Consider the following 25174-nt stretch of genomic DNA (forward strand, 5'->3'; position numbering starts at 1 on the left):
AGCCTAACATGGTATCATTTGGTGAAAAAGACCACCTAGGTCTGTGTATGGGTGTGTGGAGTGATACCAGTTCAACTCTGTGGACTAGCAGACTCTATTATTAGTAGTTGGCCTGTTTACCCAGAAGGATGGAACTGCTATTATTGAAATGTGGAACGCTAACAGTAGAGCAGGTTGATTTATGTTCTCTGGAGTTACAGCTGGGGAGCACATTTATTATTACTTTATCCCCATTGCCTAGTACAATGCCTGGCACCTCAGAGGAGCTTAATAAATACTTGTGGAATGAATTCCTGAAATCTGAAAGTTGCGGTCTGAGCTATCATTCACATCACTACTGAAAAATGGAAGTTTAGGAGATGCTGTTAATGAAAATGAAAGCTTCATTTTAAGTTTAAATTTCTTGAATCTGCGACATCTCTGATTTGTATTAGTTTTTTTTTTCAATTTCACAAATGTTCTAAGCCACTGTCCCTAACCCATATTATCCCTCCTTAATAAACACGCACATGTACGCACGTGTGCATACACACACATACTGGTTGAAGGTAGGGAGGGGAGAGGGAGCAATAAAGAAAAAGGTTGGGTTAATTAACGGAACTGTTGAAATTTCCTTGGTGATGGCTGGGGTAACATCAAGGAAGGTGGCCATAGAGGGGCAACTGGTAGAAGAGAGCCCCTGAATCCAGAACTTAGTGACAAGAAAGAGACAAATATGGGGGGGGGGGGCTAGTATGGAATGGATTATTGGACCTGGGAACAAATGTAGCTGAAATTCTTCTTTGTGTTCAGTAAAGTGGTCCCCAAATGGTGACGGTGAGGACTGTAAAGGCAGTCCTTCCTATCGCATTTAATAATTTCAACCCTGATTTATAGAGATAACTTGTTTCCAGTAAAAAAGCAGCTTGTCTGAAATTTCAGTTCCAAACCTCCAAGGCTCTGGCTTAATTAATCTGAAGATACAATGAAGACACGAGCTCCAGCTTTTTTTCTCGGATGTCATTTTCTTGAAGCCTAAAATTATGTCTCTCTAACAAATAGCCCAGAGAAATGACTTTGTGGTTTTCCTTTCATACATTCAGGGATGACGGATAGACAAGCCTTATGACATGTGGTTCTGGGAAGTCTTTTTAAAATTGACTCGTCTACAGACGTAAATAACTTGAAAAGCCAAGTTGTCTACTATTTCCTCTATTACCTTCCTGATGGACTTTTCTCAAGAGAGGGCAAGTAGATTATGGCATCATTTGTGGATTTCAACTGGTCTTTGTTGAGCCTATGAACCTGTTTTGTGTGGAGTCATAATTGACCCTGCATCTCATGTCTTCACTTACAATTTACATGATGAACACTTATCAAAAGTGCTGTTCAGGTTGGACGTTCATTTTCAGGTGCAATAACCTGCTTTACGATTCCTGTCTTTTGGTAGACATATTGCTTTTGATAACCGGTTGGGCTTTTAATTTCCATATTTTAGTTCTCTTTGGACTCAACTATACATTCGCCTTGAATTTTAGTACTTGGCTTTTAAGGCATGTTCAGACGCGATCCTTCCTATTGGTTAATGGTGATATAAACCTGGCCCTTCCACTCATGCGAGCCCTAGATTCAGACTGTCTAATAAATCACCAGAGGAGGAATAATTAAAAGCTTCTTTCAGTTCTATTATTAAATCACCAAGGATGCCTGGACCCTGCTTCTAGATGTGCTATAATTTATACTATTAGTGTGGATTGTTTGGTTTTCTAAAAATAATAAATGACCCAGTGAATAGCATTTGGCCAGAGGCATACAAGAAACAATCCATAGTATATAGATTTGTTCAATGGCATTTAAAAGACCTTGATTAGAATTCAGTCTGGGCGGGAGTGATGAGAATGTTGTTTACTGATGGCTGTTTGAAGTCGTCCTACATGGCAGAGGCTGGAGGGATTCACAAATAGAAACATTTCTTACCTCCAGTGGCTGGATCCAGCTGTCAGAAGAAGCTGACATTTTAAAAGAGAGGTATACAAATGTCTGAATGCCATAATTGCTGATACCATTTTCATGTTTTTGTTTTTCTGCTACCTTTGTTTGCTCAGAGCTCTAGCAAGGAGCTAAATCGGCATTCCCCAGATGCCGTGTCCTTACAGTTCTTTGAGAAAACGCTGGTGTTTTGTATGTGGAGTGGGAATGGTTTTCTCTCATAGAATGGTTCACCTACACCTGTGTTCCTGTCAACCAACCTGAGAATGGTTTCAACATACTTAGTGTTTTAGGGTTGGGAGGGTTTACTTGGATGACTTAGGGGAGGGGGCTTGTAGACTGGCAGGAAAGGCAGATACAGGTGATGAGTTTACATAGTTCATCTTTGAAATGGAAACAGAGACATTTGATTGGTTTTTCCAATGGGAGGGGGCATTCACTGGTGTTGAGAGAGCAGAAATGTGTGTGTAATAACGCCAGGCGAGTTTATTCACCAAGATGGGGTTTGAATATCTATCTGAAAAATTATGTTGGAAACACATACATGCTTTTTGAGGGAGCAAATACATGGTCATTGCTTTGAGGGAACTGAGTGATAGATAGCATGCACAAATAACCATATTAAAACACGATAGTGATGTTACCAGCTGTTTGTGTGAACGTGCGCACAAATGTGTGAGTGCATATGAGAGAGAGAGAGAGAGAGAGAGAGAGAGAGAGAGCATGAGAGGGGATGGGACAAATAATTTTATCACACCGGATTCAAGGAAGGCTTTGCATCTAATCTAGTTCTTGCAGAAAAGGTCCAGAATGAAGCTGGAGATAATACTCTGGAGGTGAGAGACAGTCAAGCCAGCAAATTTGACTAAACCAGAGCTTGCAGACCTAGGCAATGTTTTGATCAGTTCTAAGTACAAAAAGACCATTTTGAATTACTTTTTCATAGCTTCATCCCCTTTAAAAGATTCCTTGCTTCCTTCCTCACTTATTAATCCTTTCAACTTGTTGTAAGTAAGAAACCTGTGTCGATGTTCTCTTAGGTGTGAGGGATTAACAGATCACCATTCTAGATCACAGAGTGAAAACCACAGCCAAAATACATATAGTGAGGAGTAGGGAGACCATAGAAATACATACAGTCTTCCAGTGACTACCACTAACATACAGATACAGTTGTATTATAGTTAATTGTGAACACTTACCAAAATATTGCTTTTACTTTGGGAGAAAAAATTAAATATTTTTCTTTGTAAGAAAGGAGCTTTATGAATTATTGACTGTTTTTGTTTGTAATAAGTTAGCTAAAGTATCAGTATGGAATCCTTCTGATCAAGAAGACAGTATGTAGTGAACAATCAAACAGGAATATTTCAGAAATCTAAGTTGGAAACTATTGTAAGAAAATAAAATAAAATATGGCTTTGTGGACATCTCTAATTCCTGATGTCTTCATGAGCTGATAAGCAATGAAATAATCCTATTTGTGTTTTTAATTGCAGTGTGTTTTAAGTATTGGATTTCCGTGTCTCATTCTCAATTTTACTGTCGATCCTCTAATACTAAATGTCTCTGATGGACCAAGCACATCTTTCTTTTGGGTTGGGAAAAGAGAAACCATTAATTGAGATGTCTGCTCTGCCTGGAATTATCATTGCAAAAAAACAAAGACAAAAAAGATTTGTATTCAAGTTTACCTATCTATAAAATAGAAATGGCTACAGAACCTATCTCACAGCCTTATTGTGATGTTTCAGTGAGAGAAAAAAATGCACTTAAAGTCATTAGAACAGTGCCCAAAATATACTAAGTGCTCAATTATGTTAGCTCTTTCTATTTCATGTTTATACCTTAGTAAACCTAAATATAAATTTTAAAAATTAGTGAGACTAATACCAAGGCATTGGCATATGTAACTGTCTCTGAATTCTTAATTTCATAGAGCAGGATGCTTGGAATTACTTTGTGGATCGGCGTATGGGGTTTCTCATATTAGAGATCCTATCTGGAAGCCACATGCATGTGGTGGTGATGTCATGGCCCCCTTGTGTGTTCATCTTGAATTCCTTCTGACAGTTTGCTTCCAGAACCCAATGATCATATGCAATCCAACGAATTCTCAGCACGATTACTCTGGGTAGGATCAGCTTCTGAAAGCGGGGGGAAAATAGAGGGAGTACAACGTTGGGTCATGCCAAGCATCATCCTCCCCCTAAAAGAAATTCTGGCTTCCCAATATTACCAGCTGGGTATTCTCCCCAGCCTCCTGGCTGCACATATGTGATGAATAATTGTGATTTACTAAAAGAAAGTGAATGGTAATGGAACAAATTGAAGCAATTAACTAAAAGATGTAAAAGGGAAACAAGAGTCAGACTTGGCCCCCAGACTTTGTGGGAAGGAAACCCTTGGTGTTGGTTAAAGAAATGGTAATGATCCCTTTCTCTGTTTGCAAACTGTTATCAGTGGTTAAGGTCCTTATGATTTGCGCTAGAGACTGGGAAGGAATGCTAACATATGAAACCAAGCAAAGAAGTGGCAAGTAATTGAGCCTTGAGGGATCCTTTTGGAAAGCGGGCTCGTCATTTAGGGGAATGCACTTTGATATTCATCTAGCTGGTTTCTGAGTGCCTGTTTGCAGGAAATGAAATTCTAGGCTTTGCTGTTTGAAAAGGGTAGAATAGGGGTGGGTAGTGTTCTCAGAAGTAATCAAAGCCTTTTTAGCATTAAAAATGACTGTGGAATGTTTGGGGCTGGAGGCACAATGATGCAAATCAAATGGTATATTAGTTTCTTGCCTAGGGAATGTGGAAGACAAAAATTCTGCTTTTGGGTGGGCGGTCAGCATTGGAGCATTGGACACAAGGCACAGGGGCAAAGAACCTAGAATGCTGTGCACATTTGCTGGGAAACAGGGTCTATTGCTGGATGGGACACCAGTGGGTGTGCAAGGAAGGGAGAATATATGAGTCTCGGGGCTCTAACTACTTTGACTTCCCTCCATTTCATAGCGATAGGGTGTACACATTTGAGTGTAACAACCAATCCAAAGTGGCAGAAGTTAACAAGAACAAGATACCAAGTTGTGGAGGTGGGTTGTTCACCGTCTACATAAATAGCCCTTTGGTAAATGTGAGTTGCTTTCTAATGAGAATCCCTCTGTTAAGTTGTAGATTGTGGTATCCTATAGATAATTCCAACTGGCTTGTGAGAGCCGGTTTGAAAAATTTCCAGGAATTTTTGAAGCTGGATTTTAAACACAGTCATTATTAAAAATGGTATTGTAGAAACCTGTAATTAAATGAATTATGTTTTAAAACACGGAAATACTCAAAATTTACAGCTTCATTTTACTGTTTTGCTGTTACCTATGCTCTTGAAGTTACTTGTATGTTTTGTATTCTGTGATGTGACGTTGGTAGCTCGAAACTGGTTTCCCAGTCACCACTTCGACTGCCCGTACTCCCATCCACATGTAAAACAGCAGAAGTTGCGGAAACCTGGAAGGTTTCACAGGACCAGTTAAAAAGGCACAAGGTGTTAAATCAAGATTTACACCCTAGCGCTACACCCTGCACCCTACGTGCTAAAATCAGTCTGTTTACCTATTCTCCACTGGCTTCTTTCTTAGTGCCTTCATTTCTTGGTGGTTAATGAACAACTCCTGCTCTAGCAGCAGACCTCTGCCAAAGCCAGAGAACCTCAGGGCACCACTACTCGTCAGTTGTGCTGAACATGGACGTGAACAGGAACATGAATAGAAGCAAAGGTTGATTTAATCGGTCTGGGGTGAAGCCTGGGCATTGGGAGCTTTTAAGGCTCTCCACTGATACTAATATGGAGGCAAGGTTGCAAGCTACAGGTCCAGGAAAAGCTAAGATTTACTTTTGCTTTCCACCTCCCTGTCACTAGCCTCTTCCTGTTGTTACCTGGCTTCCTGCATGACTCACCTGTATTTACTTTCTTAGCTATTCCTCCCTCACCTCGTGTTGACTGCCCAGCTTCAGGGTTGCGTAATCCTCAGAGGCAAGCAGAACAGAGAGGGACTCTTTCCCAATAGTTTCAGTAAAGGCCCCAGGAGGAGTGTCACTGACCTGGCTTGGAGCATGTGTGTTCTATGTGTTCACCTCACAACCAACCAATCACGGCAGCTGGGGCGGTCACCCCCCTGCCCTGCACCACAGTCAACTCCACCAAGACAGGTATGGAGCAAAATGGCCTATGGTCCCTCCAGCGGGTTAAGTGTTCATTTTCGGAATCATATGTGTTAATGGCTTCACTGTAATCATCAGCAAGAGAGTGGAGGTATTCCTAAATGTGGTACCAGATTATTTAAAGTCTGGTCTTTCAGCAAGTAACTTAACTACGTTAAAAGCGACTCTCCCTATATGTATTTTTGATTAGTGTTTTATAGATTGATCCCATTTTAAATATTATAACCCCAGTACACAGAAGTCCTGGTTTTCCTTTTGGGGCATGGGTTGCCAGGGAAAGCCAAAAGTTATAGTGGAGAGATCCCTGAGATTTTATCTCTAATCTGCCTCTAACTAGCTTTGCAGCTTTGGACAAGTCCCTTAACATTTCTTTCTCAGCTGACATGTCTATGAAATAGAGATTAAAGTACCTGTCTGTCTATCTCACAGGGGTATTGTGAGGATTAAGTGAGATAATGTTGATGAGATAATTTTGAAAAGTGTATCAACCTTCAGCTGTAAAGTATTGTTTATATTTTACTGATTAGGCAAGGGGCACTAGCTGTTACAAAGAAAGGTGATAAACATGCAAATGCATATGTTCAGATGATTATTTTTAACATAAGTAAGTTTTCTCCTGATATAGATTCTTTTTACTTGCAGATCTTATTTGGTTGTAGCTTCTGTCTTTGTAAAAGCAAAATTTAAATAAAACTCTTAAATGATTTTTTCTAATCTCATTTTTCGCCGTTGAGCAGGACATCAACATTAAAACAAAAAGAGAAAATGTGCAAAATCAAAACGCATTTACGTAGCAATGTATAAAATTCATTTTCCAGATTAGCTCATTTGGGATTTAGAATAAGATCTCTCATTTGATTTTATGATTTCTTTAAAACAGGTTTGGTGGCTCAGCTTTCTCTTACCTCCAGAGTATCCCTTCCATCTTGTCTACCTACAGACTTCTCTGCAGGTTCAATCTCACATTTATAGCCTTCTGTGAATGCACCAGGCTAAAATTCCTTCTTCTGTTCCCTGTGTTTTCCTCTGTGTTTCCTGAACATCTCACATGCACGCGCACGCACACACACACACACGTACAAACATGGTCCCTCACAATAGCACATGACATATTTTGTAAGAGTTATTTGCTCATTACTTCATTTTCCAGTTTTTAAGAGCAGTGGCCCAGTGTCTCATTCTGTCCCCTTGCACCTGAGAGTCGCGATAGGTACCTGTAATGCAGTAAATGCTCGATGAATGACTGACCCAGAGAAATGTGTTTTTGAAGGTGGAGAAGAGAGTGACGTGGAAAAATGATAAAAAGAAGATTATTAGATTTTATTTTGGACTCATAGAGAAATGTACTTCATTGATTCAACACGTATTTATTGAATATTGACTGCTTGCCAGGTGTCAAGCTGGAGATGGCATTCAGCAGTAAAGACCATTGCCATTGTTAGACTACACTGAGGTAGACACACGGCACATAAATAAATAACTTCAACATGAGAGGGACTTCGTGCAGTGTAGTCAAGGGAGGGCACTATGAAGAGACGAGCTTTCGTTCAGACCAGGAGAAATAGAAAGAATTAGTTTTACAGAATCCAGAGAAGGGCACTTCTCATAGAGAGATAGATCAAAAGGGTCTGAGGACCTGAAAAGACAGCAGAGGGGCAGGTATTTACATACTGGGTAAGAGGCCCCATAGAAGTAGTGGGTGTAATATCACGCGGGGCCATTCAGCAAAGCTACAGACTGTTGAATACTGGGAATCAGCTGGGTTTTTGGTAGAGGAATGACACCCATGCGTGTGTGTGTGTGTGTGTGTGTGTGTGTAGAATTAATTTCAACAATATCTTGTACTTACGCTTTTGAAAACACGCTAGCTCATCAGAACTGTGGTTTATTCTGACAGATGACAAGGAATGCTGACATTTTCTGTTACACGTTGCTCTACACATTTTGAGGTATATAGGCTGCAAAGCTAGCTGGGTTTGGGCTTAAAATGGCCTCATAAAAATAAAATCTAATACAGTGGTTACGTTGTGCTTGGTATTGTTCTAGCAGCTTTGCATATTTTAACTCATTTTAATTCTCACAACAACCCGATAGAGTAAGTATTGTTTTTGTCACCATTTCACAGATGAGGAAACTGAGGCACAGAGGAGTGAAGTAAATCGCCCAGGTCACACACGTTAGTAAGTAAGCAATGGAGCTGAGATTAAGTCAGGCCATTGGGACTCCCAATCCCATCGTCTCCACCGTGTGATGCCAGGCAGTGAACTGCTTCTCACTGGTATGCAATAAATACAGAAATTGAGAACAAGTCGGTCATGTCAGTGGTCATGTCTCATTGAACAAAGTACAGACCCGTCTGAGTGTTGTGAAAGTGGGGTGGAATTGCATGCGATACGAGCCGTGTATGAGCCGTGAACTGTAGGACCACACACCGACCCATGATGGATTGGGAGGGAGATGGTCCTTCGCCTCAGATAGTGCCAAAAGCACAGCCCTGAACCATATACTGTGCTTCCAGAGATGACACAAGGTAGTAAATCTCCTCTCCCTTGTCTCTTGATATTCCACATGATACATCATATGCACAAAGTGTCATTTGTCGTTTGCCTTGTGTCTTACCTCTTGGGCCTGTGAAGGAAGTAAGTGTGAGAGAAAGGTCCATAAGGGGAAGAGGTCATTTGACCTCCTGCTCTCTGCTAACACTGCCAAGTAGCCCTTTGGGTTCCATAGTATGACGGTCACTTTCCTGCTGCCATCTTGCGACACCTCTAGACATTGTGAGTCTATGGGAGAAGCAAGGTTGGATAAGTGTAAATACCTACTGACTTCATGTCTGGTCAAGTGGGCTAGAAGACTTGAACATGGTGTCAGTTGGACCATTGGTATGCGCTGCCTTTCTCTCTCTATGAAGACAGTAACTGAGTCTTCTAGCCACAACCTACCAGTGTGGAGAAATGGGATTTATAATGAGGTTTGAATGGATTCTCATAATGTCACCTCCATGGGGTAGGGGACAGGGAGATGTGTTATTTTGAAAAAAGTATGAAAGGAACTGAAGTAATGTTTTTGTTCTTTTTTTAATTTTATGTAGCAAATCAGTGCCAGCAGCACCTTGTCCAGAAATCTTTATCTTTTAATCCAATATAACCCTTAAATCATATCTCTCTCCCTTGTTCTAACTGGAGAGATGTATCTTTTTCCTCAGCAGTTGACTTTCTTTGGACCACGTATCAGACATGTGGTACCTGGGTGGGAGTGATGTGTCCATTTTTGTCTTTGTTGTTGTTATCAAGTCACCTCATGTGTTTGGTATTCTGTGTGGGCTCTGAGACCAGATTCCTCTCCCTTTCTTAAACAAAACAGTGTCCACGGTCCAAGCAAGAGAAACCTCCCTCCCCCGCCCTCTCTCTCTCTCTTTCTCTCTCTCCCTCCCTCCCTCCCTCCCTTCTTCCCAATGGAGAATCAGAAAAAATTCTCATAAAAAAACATAAGTGAATATTGTTACTAGATGAGCATTCTCTTTCAATTTGGAATGAAATCAGAGCCCTGATAAAGACATTCCGAAGGCTTACAATACTCCAAAAGTGGAGATGATTCCACATACTAGTTGCACACAGAAGGAAAATGTGGAATTTTTGGAAGATATTTAGTTTTCATGTTGTTGTAGTCAAAACAATGAAAATTTCTTTTCAAATAAACTACCAACTTATTCCAATAGAAGACATTTGTTCTCAGTAGTTTGTTTCATGGTCAGTAAATAGGGATTCAGAAGTAATTGCTGTACAATGACACGAATGGTCTCACCCATATAACCACGTATGTGTTAAAAGTCTGAATATGTATTTTATTTCTTCCTCAATACTACTTCCTGCACCTTCAAGGTTGCAAGTTGTCTTTTGCTGCTTCGCCTAAATACCTCAGTTAAGAAGTTTGCCCACTGTGTATGGTAGAAGGCAAGGTATTCTCTGAAGTGTTAAAAATTCTTCTGTTAACTCTTAGGAGCACTGAAATTCAAACGACTTTTATTGGATGACTGCTGTGGTCATTGAGGTTGTAGAAATAATACACTGTTTTGCCTTGAGAAGGTAGTACTTAAATTACAATGGAACTACTAAAATATCTTTCTAATTTTACTGTAGACTCTATATATGTGGTAATTCAGGACTTTTTCCCATCTATACCCCCTTTCTATACTACCACCATTTAAACTATCACAAAAGCATTCTTTACAATTTTAATATAGAGTCTAGATAGAAAGCATTGTGTTATTTTTCTCATCCCTTTTACTAACTCTATGTAATTAAGCTAACAAAATCTGTGTTTGATCAATGAAAAAACCCCAGAAACAGCTATACATACACACTCATCCAAACACATTATTAGTGACCCAACTGATTGGAAAACAAAACGAAATGGAGGAAATCTATCATCTTATGTAAGGTATAAGGTGTGTTTGTCAAGGGGAATGGCTTAGTGAAGTATGTCTTTGCTTCTACTCATGCCTTGCAGGCCCCGTGAGCAATCTTCAGGGCTAAAATGTCATAGATGATATATTCTGTCAGAATGTCAATACATTTTGGGGTGTCTGGGTGGCTCTGTAGGTTAAGCGTCCAACTCTTGATACCGGCTCAGGTCATGATTGCACAAACCATGAGATCAAGCCCTGCGTTGGGCTCTGTGCTAATAGCACAAATCCTGCTTGGGATTCTCTCTCTCCTCTCTCTCTTGCTTGCTCTCATGGATGCACATATGTGCGCTCTCTCTCTCTCTCTCTCTCTCTCTCTCTCTCAAGAAAGCACTAAAAGATGCAATCATATTAAAAACTAGCAATGATGGGGCGCCTGGGTGGCGCAGTCGGTTAAGCGTCCGACTTCAGCCAGGTCACGATCTCGCGGTCCGTGAGTTCGAGCCCCGCGTCAGGCTCTGGGCTGATGGCTCAGAGCCTGGAGCCTGTTTCCGATTCTGTGTCTCCCTCTCTCTCTGCCCCTCCCCCGTTCATGCTCTGTCTCTCTCTGTCCCAAAAATAAATAAACGCTGAAAAAAAAAAAACAAAAAAAAAAAAACTAGCAATGCGTTTTATTTTTAGGATGCTACCTACAATGGGAAGCTAATCTCTGCCCAGATAGGTTTTACCGCTTTTGTTCCACAAAAAAAGTAAATTTGTGTTTTAGTTTCAGTTTTGTGTGTATCAGTAACAATTGAAACATAAGTGGAAGTATTACTTTTCCGGGAATAGGCCAGGCTTTTCTCACAGCTGGTGGTTTTGTGTGGAAATAGCTACAGTGTGCAAGCTGCCCTGCTCTGGTCTTCCTCTGATTCTGGATGCACATCTTTGGCTCTCCGTGTTTGTGTGTGCCACTTCACCCTAGAAGATGGGGGGAAAAAAGCCATAGAAAGTTATTCCCGTAACATGATCTTTCTTCTATGACACTTGTAAATTGATTTGCCGAGAAGGTCCCTCTCAGCCTACAGACGTGTTTTTAAAATCAAGGCAGACAGCTAGTTAAATTTTATTGTGATTCAGACTCAACCTGCTATGTGCAGATATGCACTTAAGAGTCAAGGGGTGGGATGATATTGCTGGTATAAAATATCTAAATCCGTCCTACACCCTGAGCTCCTTTAGGTTGGTTGTCTTAATCAGCTTTATGTGGCGTCTAGACCAATATCTGGTAGTGAATCATAGCAGCCAAGAGTCTGTGTGATCAGGCATCAGACTACCCAAGTTCAAGTCTTCACCGTGTTACTTACTAACTGTATGATCCTGGGGACATAATATGTGGGAAATATCATTACTTACCTTTTAGACTTACTGGAAGGATCGCATAAGATAAATGCATGTTTCTTAGTCCACAGTGAAAGACTAACACATGTTAACTATTTTGAAACCCACCAGACTTTGAAGTAAACTGTCACCCTGAGATGGCTGGTAACTATAAAATCACAATGGAGAAGTATCTACGTGCAAAGAGGGAATTCTCACTTTGCTTGAAAAGTAAAAACACATCCGCCAAAACAGATAAGCCAGAAAGACTCCAGACATATTGAATAAGATGTGACAGGATTTGAAGGAAGGTAGGGTAGTAAAAGAGAGCCCCACGACTACTGCTTTCTGGTCCAGAACTTTTTATTGAACGACCCATCTCAATAAGTGGGGAGAGAACTTTGGCTACCAAGGATGATAATTTGATGCTTTCACCCTGTGAATATAGCAAGTGCGAATCTGTGTTGGTGTCCGAGTCTAAATGAGAAAGTCTGAAAAGAGACTTGAGCATTCCAGAGCTTTAGAGCTGGAAAACCAATAGGCAGTTTCCTTCCTCCCCCGACCACTGGGCAGAAAGCATCCTTACTCCCAGGGGCCCCTGACATTCTTCCGTGTTGTGTGCAGGGAGGAGAGAAATGCTTTTTAGTTGGCTCAGATTACCTTGTTCTGGTTAAATGAAAAAGTATTAGCGTACGTTCCTTGTCACCACAATTCCAGCTGTCCAAGTCAGTGCTCTTGAAGCGGAGAAAAATGATCTTATAACTCCTGAGGTTAAAAAAAAAAAAAGAAAGAAAGAAAAAGAAAAAAAGCTGAAAGCAATGTATTAGAAAACAAACCTCCCCAGCTCTGACAGTCGGCTTCCTGTGTCCTGTATGTGACAGGGAGGGAAAGAGGTGAAGTCTAAGTAATAAATACTCTTAAGTGAGTGGTTAGATCAGCATTGGCTGATGGTATATAGTGCTTGCCATTGAGGAAGACAGTGATCAGAAGACACGCTCCTTTTGGAGACAAATAAGCTAGTTTTTGTTGTTGTTGTTTTTTTTGTTTTTTTTTGTTTTTTTGTTTTTTTGGTAGTGTGTTATCCCTGGACACATGTTCAAATGACCACAGTTGTTTTTAATGCCCAGCAGAACTTCAGGGCTAATCCCATTACCGTAAGCCGCCCAAGACTGTCTGGTTAACACTCAGATCCTGGCTTTGTCCTCTGGAACTCACAGTCATATACAATATTGCTTTTATCCTCAAGCTTTTCTTTCTTTCTTTCTTTCTTTCTTTCTTTCTTTCTTTCTTTCTTTCTTTCTTTCTTTCCTTCCTTCCTTCCTTCCTTCCTTCCTTCCTTCCTTCCTTCCTTCGTTTCCTTTGTTTGCTTTGTTTCCTTTGTTTCTTTTCTTTCCTTCCAAGACAGAGCATGATCAGAGAGAGGAGAGAGGTGTTGGGGGGCGGGGGGAGGACGGAATCTTAAGCAGTCTCCATGTTCAGCGAGACTCAGGGCTCCATCTCATGACCATGAGGTCATGACCTGAGCCAGAATGAAGAGTCAGAAGCTTAACTGACTGAACCACCCGGGCGCCCCTCCTCAAACTTTTCTTGAACTCTTAATTTCCCTTTCTCGCTCAAATTCAAACTTGAATATCTCAGAAGACACTGCTTCCACAAGCCACTTCAAATTGGGGAGCAGCCCCCACTGGTGCCCAGGCACCTTCCTTGCTGCCATTTTCAGATCACTCTTGCTCCCTGTACTGTAGAAACCTTATTTTTGAGTCGATCAGATCTTCAAACCATATCCCCCACTACTCTCCATTCCTCTCCATTCTTTAGTTACTACCCTTCATTTCCAGATCGCTCACTGGATCCCCTATGAGCCCTGTTATAGTCTTGATGATTTTAGTACTTGGCTTCTCAGTTCCTTGCCATCTTGTCCTCCAACAATTTCCTTCTTTATTCTACCTTATTTATTTATTCTTTATTCTACCTTAGCTACCCATTCAATGGCCATATCCTGGACCTTATCATTACCAGTTACTAAAACCCTCCATAAGGCCAATTTCAGGGGTCCTTGTCATGGGTCCTTTCTTCCTGTTTTCCAACTCATAACTTTGGGTATTCTGATTCCAACACTTTTTTTTTTTCAGATTTCATTAAGAACTATGAGTCATTGCATTTTTCATCTTTTCTTTTGCTTTCTTTTTCTTGTTGCTTATTCTCTTCATGTCCCCACATCCATCCATGCTGTGCTTAGCTTTCATGGAAAACCATTCTTACTCTTTTGCATACTTACATAAACATCCTTGTCCCACTTTCCCTCCTTTGAACTACGCTAATAAAATACTAATCCTCCCTCTCATTCTCTCTCTCTCTCTCTGTTTTAACCTGTGCATGCGCATGTGCGTGTACACACACACACACACACACACATACACACACACACAACTGAACCTGCTGGAGAAAAGATACTCTACCATGCTGACTGGTCTCACTTTACATTCATGACCACTCACTGTCACCTCAAATGAGCCTTTAGTGCTACTACGTAACCTATTAGATTTCCCTGGTCTCTTGCTCCCCAGCTTGTACATTGTCTCTTCTCTCTCCTCCATGTTTACCCAGCTGATAACTTTGCTTGCTTTTTGAAAACAGAAGCGAACAAAAGAAAACTTTAAAAATGCTATGACCACAATATCTTCCAATGGAGTTATATTCCGGTCACTGCACAAACATGCTATAATGTTTCTCATCCTGAGAGGAAAGAAAAAAGGGGAGAGCTCTTGACTTCCATTTCCTTTGAGTGACTGCCTGATCTCTGCCCCATTTGAAAACAAAATTGCCTACTGCATCAGCTTATCACTGTTTCCACTTGCCCTCTTCCTGCTCTGGTGAAGGCACCCCCCATGTTTACATCCCTACTACCCCAACAGAACACATCCTGTCAGTGTTGCCAATGATCTGCTGTTGCCCAGTCTGATGGACCATTCCCATTTCTCATTTTACTTTTAATTCTTGGCAACATTTGACACACACGGTCAACTCTTCTTTCTTAAAACTAGGATTGTGAGGCACAGTTCTTTCTGTGCCCCTGCTAGTCCTCCAGCTGCCTCTTCTCGATTGCCCTGGCTGGTTTGCCTTATTTCAGTCTTAGCAGACCCCAGATCTCAGTCCTGGGATCTCTGGGTATCGTTACCTCCACTCACTTCCTTATTACGCTCATCAAAATCCACATCTTTAAATATCCTCTGTATCTTGCTTATTCCAAAGTTTATATTGCTAAGCTTGACCTCTCAACTAACCTCCAGGCTTTCTAAGGAAATGGAAAACTAGCATTTTAGATACGAAATAGGAGTTCCAGAGTTAACATGTTCAAAACAAGTCATAATTTTCCCCTCAAACTTGCTTTGCCTTCAGTCCTTAACATCCCAATAATGGGCAACTCTGTCCTTCTAGTTGACTCAGGTAGAACCTTGATTCCTCTTTGTATTTTCCCCCCTCACATGTTATATACAATTAATCAGCAAATACCTATGGCTCTCCTTAACCATTTCTCACCATTTCCACCTCTAAAACCCCAGTTCAAACCAAAGTAATCCCTTGCCTATATTATTATACTACCTTAAAACGTTTTTTTTTAATGTTTATTTTTGAGTGAGAAAGAGAGACAGAGTGCAAGCAGGGGAGGGGCAGAGAGAGGGAGACACAGAATCCGAAGCAGGCTCCAGGCTTGAGCTGTCAACACAGAGCCTGATGCGGGGCTCGAACCCACGAACCGTGAGATCATGACCTGAGCCAAAGTTGGACACTTAACCAACAGAGCCACCTAGGCACCCCATTACAATACCTTTTAAACTAATACCTTGCTTATATCTCTGCCTCCCTATGGCCTGTTCACGCTGCACCCAGAGTAAACCTTTAAAAATATATATTAGTTAATGTAATTTTTCTGCTTCAAGCTTTTTGAAAGTTTCTCCTCTCTTTCAAAGTAAAAGCAAAAGTTTTTATAAACATCTATGAAGTCCTACTACTTTTCTGCCTTGCCTTCTTCTGTCTTAACTAATTCACCCTAGCCACACCGTACTCCTTGTGCTAAGAGGACCACGATCACACCCTCTTGCCACCACACCCCCAGTTATCTGTTTATTCCTTCAGGTCTCTGATGGAATGTTACCCCATTAGAGAGAACTTCTACAACCAAACTATACCATATATGCATACATATACACATATACTTACATATTTTTATATATATATATATATATATATATATATATATATATATACATATATATATATACACACTTATATGTGTATATGTATGTGTATATATTTCAAATATACATAAGGTATATATGTGTATAATAGTATATACACCACCTTTCTCTCTACTCCTAACTTTCCATATACCTTATTCTGTTAGGTAGGTAGGTAGGCAGCTAAATAGATAATTTATTATCTGATTCTTGGCAATAGCATATAAGCTTCAAGAAGGAACACACTTACATGCTTTGTTCATTGCTGGATTTTAGCACCTAAAAGAACACATGGCACATAGCAGGTGCACAATAAATATTTGTTGAATGAATAACAAGTATTTGAGCTTAGATTTGACTATTTGTCTTTTTCATTACTGCAATATTTAACCATGGTTTGCTTTTGAGGAAGGCCAATTAAAGAAATACCATAAGTAGAGAATTCAAGCATTGAGTAAACACCATTTTGTGTCCCCTGCTCGTCCCCAGTCTGTGGGGTGGCAAAACTTGTCTACCGCAACAAGATATCACTTTGTCCCTACAGAAAAAGCATATGGACTAAATGTCTCCTTCTCTTTAATGCAGACTCATCTTTAGGCAGTTTCCCACAGTCCTGGCCTGAGCATTTGAGAGCGCTTGGGTAGAGGGGATAGCACTTAATGAAAAATTAAATCCTCTCTTGATTATTATTATTATTGTTTATTTAAAAGTGTCATTTAATTGAACCCTTTTGGAGAATTCTCCTACCTCAGGAACAATAGTAAAGTGATAATAACAGAATCACTTTGACTCTCCCTGTAGACCAAAAAAAAAAAAAAAAAAAAAAAATTGCTGAAAGATCCAGCTCTCACTGTCTGTCCTTGCCCTCTGATTGCCCAGGTATGTTCCCCGGCCATGGGTCCTCATTTCCCTTCCTTACATTAACGTGGATTTTTAATTTTTGTCTTAAAACAGCATACTTTTGAGATCTCTGCAACAGTGATCCCAATCTCTGATAAGTTTACAGATTCAATAAGAAAGAAATCAGTGTGGGGAAAGTGACTCTTTGGCTACAGAGCTGCAGTTGGCTCTGCATTTGCTGCCTGTGCGCTGGTGTTTAAGTACCAGAATGAGCGCTTTGTCCTATTGACTGAACTGCTGAGGGACGCACACAGCCCTCCAAACATCCTCAGGCATAATTTATTTATGGACTGGGTGCCCGTAAGTATATTCTGACTCCTTGGCCAGATTACCAGGCATGGCAGTCCCCCCCACTACCTTGATTCAGCATCTTCAGTCTACTCAGTATGTGAGTTTTACATTGAATTGGGTAGTGATAGAGAAGCTTAGCATATGTGTCTTTCTTGGTTCTAAAGTTCTCTACAGTGACAGATACTGGTGAGGACTAGAAAAGCGGGTCCCAAATAAAACAGGAACGATAATCCCCGGCCTTTTTGGGTGGTTGCAGTCTCCATGCCTGTCTACTGAATGAAGATGGTGGTTTTGTTTGGTTTCCTGCTGTTTTGGGGCCACACCATGGGGAGGTTGAGTCCTTACTTTTAAAGGCTCCAAAAAAAGAGAGGTTAGAGTGGGAGAGAGCCAAAGCATAAGAGACTCTTAAAAACTGAGAACAAACTAAGCATTGATGGGTGGTGGGAGGGAGGAGAGGGTGGGTGATGGGCATTGAGGAGGGCATCTTTTGGGATGAGCACTGGGTGTTGTATGGAAACCAATTTGACAATAAATGTCATCTATTAAAAAAATAAATAAGTAAATAAAGGCTCCAGAACTGAGTCGTGGAAATGGGGGTGGGAGTTTGAGTCTGATCCTGGCAGAAGAAGGAGGTAGACAATTGCTATGGCGAATGCCTGGCATACTGTCTTTATGGAGACAGTGTGTTTGCAATATCTTTGGTAGGTCTTACTGGGCACTGGGAGTGCTCTTGGAGATGGAGAGGTCGTAAAGGACTCCTATAAGAATGGTCCCTTGGTACCACCCCTGCTGAAAACTAAAGTTTGGATTTATGTTTGCAAGGCTTTATATCAGATTCTGTTCTGAATAAGTAATAAAGCCATGGAGATTTCAGAAATTCTTTTGAAAATTGAAGATTGCAAAAATCCCTTTGCTCCCACTTCTCCAGCCTTGCTTGATAGCTTGGGGATTTCCAAATTCCGAATGGAATGTCATTCTTCTAAAATAAATAGATTTGGGAAATCTGGTTTTTACACAATATTTCCCAAAATATGTTCTGTTGCCACATATTTAAAGAATTGTTTTGTGATTAAAAAAAAAATCAGTCAAATAAGCGAGGCAGAGACCTCATCTGGTAATGTATTTTATTAATTCGAAGATGGTATTGATTGTAATATAGACAATATTGATTGTAAAATTATCAACACATACGCCATGATTCAATTAATGGAAGCATCTCCATATTAAAGGTGTTTTCATAGGGGGGAAAAGTCATGCCTTTGAATGTATAGAGTACAACTTACACAACCTTTTTGGGGAGTAAGGGTATATTAGTATGTCATAGGTTCTCAAAGGTACTTCAATAAAAGTCTCTGCTGAAATCCCTTTAAATCAGAATTTCCTAAACCTTCTGATTAACCTTCTGAGTTTCTGTCATGCCATCCAACCTCATAATATTTATTAAAACTTCTTTGGATTATAACTGATGGAACATTATTATTCAGTACAAGTATGGCAAAGGCAGGTGATCTATTGAAAGATCAGAAGAAATGGGGAGAGACACAGACACAAAAGCTATCATTGCTGTTGATATCATGTTAGCTGTGGCCATAGGACTTTTCTTGGAATGCTGTTTAAGTCTGATGTCAGTGAGTGACCCAAATTATATTTGTGAACATTCTATGGGAAGGGCTTGGGGAGGGAGAGTTAGGGTTCAGGTCCTTGGAAAAAGATGTTCACTTCAACTTTACATTCCCTGCTTTCTTAGTTATAAAGTGGGATGAACTAAATAGGGTGATTGAGGACCCTTAGAGCAGAAATGTTCAGTGACTTATCAGTGTCAGACTGTTAGAGTCTGTTGTTTCTGGGAATTGTAAAGGAGAGACCTTCTATGAAGTTATCCCCTTAAGGAAATTACATTTTGTGGAAGACCTATTTGAAATAAGAGAATAATAGTAAGAAGCGGGGAGAAATATATGTCAAGTATACAATATGTTCTATACATAACATAGAATTCTATGTCACATAGGATTCTAAATTACATATAGAATATATAGGTATAACATATACACATGGAAAATTATTTTTTTAATAAAACTATCTATAGAAATGTAAAGTAATGGCATTGTGCTACCCATTGACAGTTAAGTGAGAAGAATAGCTATGGGACTGATGTTTAGCATAATAAATGAGTTACAACTGTGATAAATGGGGTTGAATTAAGAAAATAAAGAGAAAAATAAAGAAACGATTCAGTGGACTATAATCTTTGACATAATCAGATAGAAATGTGAATTACCATAACAGAAGTTATCTTGTTTGTGGTTAATTTTCTATTTCAAGTAGTTGGAAAGTATCAATCATGAAAGTAGATTTTGTGTCTTTCATCCTTGTATCACACTTCTTATGTTAGTGCCTGGATTATAGGAGTCAGCCAATAAATATTTACAAGGTATTTGCAAAGTGAATTTATGAATAAGTTAAATGTAATTTAATCACATTTACTACTCATTATAATTTAATAATGTATCCTCCTTAAAGCTTTTAAATCTTGCCTAGTAGATGATATTCTTCTGAGTTATCTATTAAAATTACAGATAACAAAACATTGTAAACAACAAACCATGACACCACAGAGGGAGTAAGGTTATATAATGTTAGTTGCCTCAACGTGATCAGTCATTACTGCACGTCTGGATGACAAGGGTAGCAGGAGAGAATCTGCTTGAACCTTTACCGAAGTCGAAAAATGTCATGCCTGGCATCACTTTACTGCAGTTGACTGTCACACAGTCGCAAAATGGCAGTGTCTGCAGAGAAACCGTAAAGGAACTTTCTCTTTTCCATATGATAATTGTTGTTCCAAAGCAAAGGGTCTAATGCACTCTGCTGACTTTTTTCCCTTCCTTTTTTTGAAGGAGCCATTATTTCCACAGATTTCTTTAACAATGAGTAAACTTTTGCTGGTTTATGTGTGAAAACGACATCACAGAGGTGAAACTACATCTTTGAATGTAGTTCTCAGACGGGCATGAAACAGTCCAGCATCCCGAGGATATGAGTCACTTTTTTTTTATCATGACACTTTGAACTGTAAGCTTCCAATATATATATTTATATGAAAATATGTATAAGGGGATGTATTAAGCTCCCTGTCACTTTGCATCTAATGCTGCCTCGGAAGAGGTGAACCTTTTAAAATATTTCACTTGAAAAATTTCTTTCCTTTGTATAAACCTGAAAGTTGATTTAAAATTTAGCATTTTTCAGTGACAATGCTCAAAAACAATCTGGTTGTATGTTTTGTTTTGTTTTTTGGTAATGTTGATATATTTTTATCTAACTCTTAGCAGAAAAGAATCTTTTCCATAGTTTATAATATACTGTGTGAACATATGCACAGGCATACCCTATCTCTCTGTGTAGTCATTCACTCAACATTACAGAGACTTAGTTTGTGACCCAGAAGCTGTTGGATTCTGAGAATTAAAAGGTGCTTGGGACTACCTTCAAGGAACTCATGATCTAGGATATGACACCAATATGTAAATAAATAGACTATAATGTAATATAGACAAGGAGTGAGCCTGTTGAAATTACTATGGGTGAAGCAGCAGAGAAAGTTGAAGGATTGAAGAGTTCAAGCAGAGTTGGTTTAAGAGGTATATATTTCACATTTCACACATGTACACATGTATACACACAAAAAAGTAAATTAATTATGGAATGGAAAACATAGGATAAGGAGAAAATAAGAAGGGTTGCTGGATGATGAGCTACCCAGATACTCCGTTAATACTATCATATTTAACAAGACCAGTAGAGAACAAAAACATCAGTGCTATTGACTCTATTCAAGTGTAAGTCAGATCATGTGACTTCTATCCCCAAACCCTTTGATGACTGCCTGTAGTCCTCGCCTTGTCCTCTGAGGCCCTTCATGATCATGTCCCCACCTCTTGTCTCTTTGACTTCATCTCCTGTTACTTTTCAGCGGCCGCCTTGCTGATCCTCAGACATGGCCTTACTTCAGTTCTTTTGCACTGGCTGTTCCGTCTGTCTGAAATGCTCTTCCCTTAGAGAACCACACCTCCTTCAAGGTTTTGTTCAGATGTTACCTTTTGAATCAAGTCTACTCAGACCACCCTTTTATAACTTACAAACTGCCCCTCCTGCCTCTGCTCTCAATCCCCCCCTCCCATCTTCAGTATTCTCTGTCCAGTTGTATGTAGAGCTGGGGGTCTGCCTGTAAAGAATGCACAATTCTTTCAAATCCTTAGTGCTCTTTTCTAATTCAAATGTGAAAAGTATCAGGATCCAGTTATCCTAGAGCCCCACTCCTCTCTCTGGTTGGTCACAATCTACCATAATTTTCCCTAGCCACCCTTGGAACTGTTCCATACCAGGCTTCTGGAATTAGTTATTGCTCATATATTAGCAATAAATACATAAATGTGGATCTGAGTGTATGTGAGTGAGTGAGTGTGTGTGTGTGTGTGTGTGTGTGTGTGTGAGAGAGAGAGAGAGAGAGAGAGAGAGAGAGAGAGAGAGAGGTTTTTGTATAAAGGCATGTAGGATATGGGAAAAACACTGAGTCAGAAGTCACAAACACTTAGGGTCAAATCCTCATCTGTAAAATGGGGGTAATACCTGTTTTACCTAATTCTCAGCATTCTCATTAGGTGAAAATAAGTTAACTTATGCCAAAGTGCCCTTAAAACTAGAAAGTGCTGTGACACTTCCCATTGTTGTAACAACCAGGAACATATAAATGCATGTTTATATTGAATAACACCTTATATTTTTATAAAATATTCTACTTTCAAATGTACATTCATGTGCCATTTTCATTTTCTAAAAAAATCATTGATATTATTTTAATGTTAAAACATAGATTCTGACATCAGTGACTTGTCTATGATCAAATTCCTACTAAATGATTCCTGCACTGTTTTTTTTTTTTTTTTTACATAAATAATGAGACAAGTAATGGGGTCAACATGGAGGGAAACGAGAATGAGAAAATCATCATATTGAGATCCAAGTAAAGAAGTATCAAGAGATGCTAAATCTAGGGAAGAAATTTTGATGCGTGATTATGATTTTGCATCGATTATTTGTTGTAAGCTAAAAAACAACAACAACAACAACATAGTAACTCTACAATGGAAAAATCAGGCAACACATTGGCTGGATGATCAACATGGCCAATGAGGGCAAAGTGGACATCACGTACCTGTGGATGTGATACCCTGAGAAGGACACAATATCACGCATGTATGTTCCAGCCAGGAATGATGTACTAGCTGAAATTAATCGCAAGGAAACATCAGATGAATCCAAAATAAAGATCACTTTTAAAACAAAACAAAGCAGCTGTCTTTCAAAATTGTCAATGTCACGAATGACCAAAAGAAAAAAATAAAAAGGCCAAAGTAAAGTTCCAAGTGAAGGGAGACGAAAGTGGACAGTTAAATGCACAGCCACAGGCTCCTGTACCGTGGGAAAATGCTCTGCATGCCGTGTGGTCAAACAGCAGCATCAGAATACTGGCTCTGGATGAAAGCACTGTATCGGTGTGGGATTTAGTATGCTGTAGTCATATAGGAGAATGCCCTGTTCTTGAAGTCACACAGAAGGTTTTAGGGGCAATTTATCCTGCGATGATTGAGAAAAAAAAATGTTTTGAGACAGATAAATAGATGGACAGATAGAGGCAGAGAGAATAGCCATTTTAAAGCGAACAGGAAAAAATGTAACCGATAAAGCTCAGGAAAGGATAAGGGTATTTGTGGGTACTCTTTGTACTATTTTTGCTCCCTTTCTGTGTTTGGAAGTACTGTATTTCCAAATAAGATAGTAAAAAAAATAATAAGGGAGCTCTAGATTACCATTTAGTGCCGTAGTTGAGACTTCTTGACTCTTCTGAAAGAGTTTATTTTCTTTGCTAAATGCCTAACTTACAATCAGGCAGGGACTTAGTCTCTTGGGAAGGTAAGATGTTTTGTGCATAAAAATAGCAATACGGAGGTGTTTGATATGTTAATATTTTACTGCGTTTTCATTTTTTATTATTTATTATTAATGAAATGCAGTTGTCTTTGAAGCCTGCTGAGTGTTTAATAATGAAATTGTGCAAAGTTCATTTTCAAATGTCTGGGCCCCATATGTGTTAGAAACACAAATTCAATATGCACTTCAAATCACTTTATAAGGGGAGGAATACAGAGTTAACCAACTGATGCTTTTTAAATGCATGTTTATATACACAATTGCCAGATTGACTTGGCATGTTATGCGTTTGTGTGTTGGATGCAAAGTGCCCATTTACTAAGATTTTGGTTGTTATATGGTCTTAGAAGCTGCTTAAGTGCTCAGAGTATAGCACTCTTTAAGAAAAATGTCCACGGTTTACAGTTGAATGTATTCACTTTTAAAGACTGATGATATTGTTTTCTTAATACGCCAAGGTTCTTTTCTGTAAACTAGAGTAAATCTCCAATTTGTGAGGATGCCACCACAAAAGTTGGCCTTGATCTTAAATGGTAACTGTATTGAAGGTTCTCCGCCACATTTCCCATCTATAGGCCATGGGTACAGTGCAGTAGTTGGCCTCGGCTACTTTGGAATGAGGGAGTAACATGAACTTTCGTCCTCAAGAGAAACAAGAGATCACTGAAGACAGCCATGCTCAAACTCTTCTCCCTTACTTGTCTTCCTTTTCCTCTCCTTTCTCCACCCTTGTTACCCCCCTTCTGCCCTCACCCACCTCTTTGAGATCTTTTCTTCCAAGCTTTTCTCCACTTTAGCCACAAGAGAGCTAGAAGCATGCAATCCAATCCCATAGCTACAGGGTCGTGCTGTGGGTTGAGTGACAGAATAAATAGTTGAAATGCTTCCCTGATGGCCAAGTGCTCAAACTGTGGTGAGGAAGGAGGATGTGGGAGAGATTGTTTTTAAATCTCCCCATGGCCTTGCGGGGAATTGTATACATCAGTTCTCTTAGTTCCCTTAGTGAGAGTAGAGAGTCTTTAGACATAATGGACCTGAGTTTCAATCCCTTCTTCACCACTTACCAGCTGGGTTAAGCATCGTAAGTCAACCTCTCTGAACCAGAGACCCCTCATCCATCAAATGGAGGTAAAGACAATCCCAACTCTGAGGATTTGTTGATTAGAATGAGATTACACAGGTTAAACAACCCCTACAATGACTAGCATGCTGTCCCATGTGATATTAATGTTGTTTTAGTCAGAAATGTTACTTGCTTCATTTCAGTCGTTGGGCGGGAGGGGGTTCATTGTCCAACTGCAAGATAGTTTTTCATGAGCTCTTTTGCATTAGGAAGCAGATGGACAGGATTTGTGTGCAGGAGCTCGTGGACGAGGGAGGCTAGTCTCGTTAGGCTCCAGAAGTAGCCAGTGAGGTCCCTGTGAGCCAGGCCTCATCAACTGCACTCCTTAGAACCGTGTTCTAGCTATCACTCTAAATAAGATCATCTTTTAGCTGATAATAACCAGATCTTGGGTTGGCAAAAGCCAGAATTATTATTTTTTTTATTTGAAAATTCTTCTGAATTTGAGATGAAAAGATCTTTCTCAGATCTTTCCTGTTGGCAGAATTCCAGCCAAAACACATGGTCCTTGCCCATCATGACAGTTTGTGACTAGGACTTCTGGCAATGCTGTCAAGATGGGCAAGTGGTAAAATAGTGTTCTGAGTGCTTAAAAGCCCCCTGTCTTCCCAGAATGCCATGTGCTGCAAGTGTCAAGTGACCGGAGAAATGTTTACATGGCATGAATAAAACCAAGAACTGTGAATCT

General features: G+C 39.8%; 1 protein-coding gene across 10 annotated transcripts in view; it reads left to right on the forward strand.

The window, feature by feature from the left end:
* Positions 1-25174, forward strand: part of RBMS3 (RNA binding motif single stranded interacting protein 3) — a 1329481-nt gene that overhangs the window by 698556 nt on the left and 605751 nt on the right. The gene's annotated exons all lie outside the window — the stretch shown is intronic.

This window comes from Leopardus geoffroyi, chromosome C2 (assembly GCF_018350155.1).
Source record: "Leopardus geoffroyi isolate Oge1 chromosome C2, O.geoffroyi_Oge1_pat1.0, whole genome shotgun sequence".
NCBI lineage: Eukaryota > Metazoa > Chordata > Mammalia > Carnivora > Felidae > Leopardus > Leopardus geoffroyi.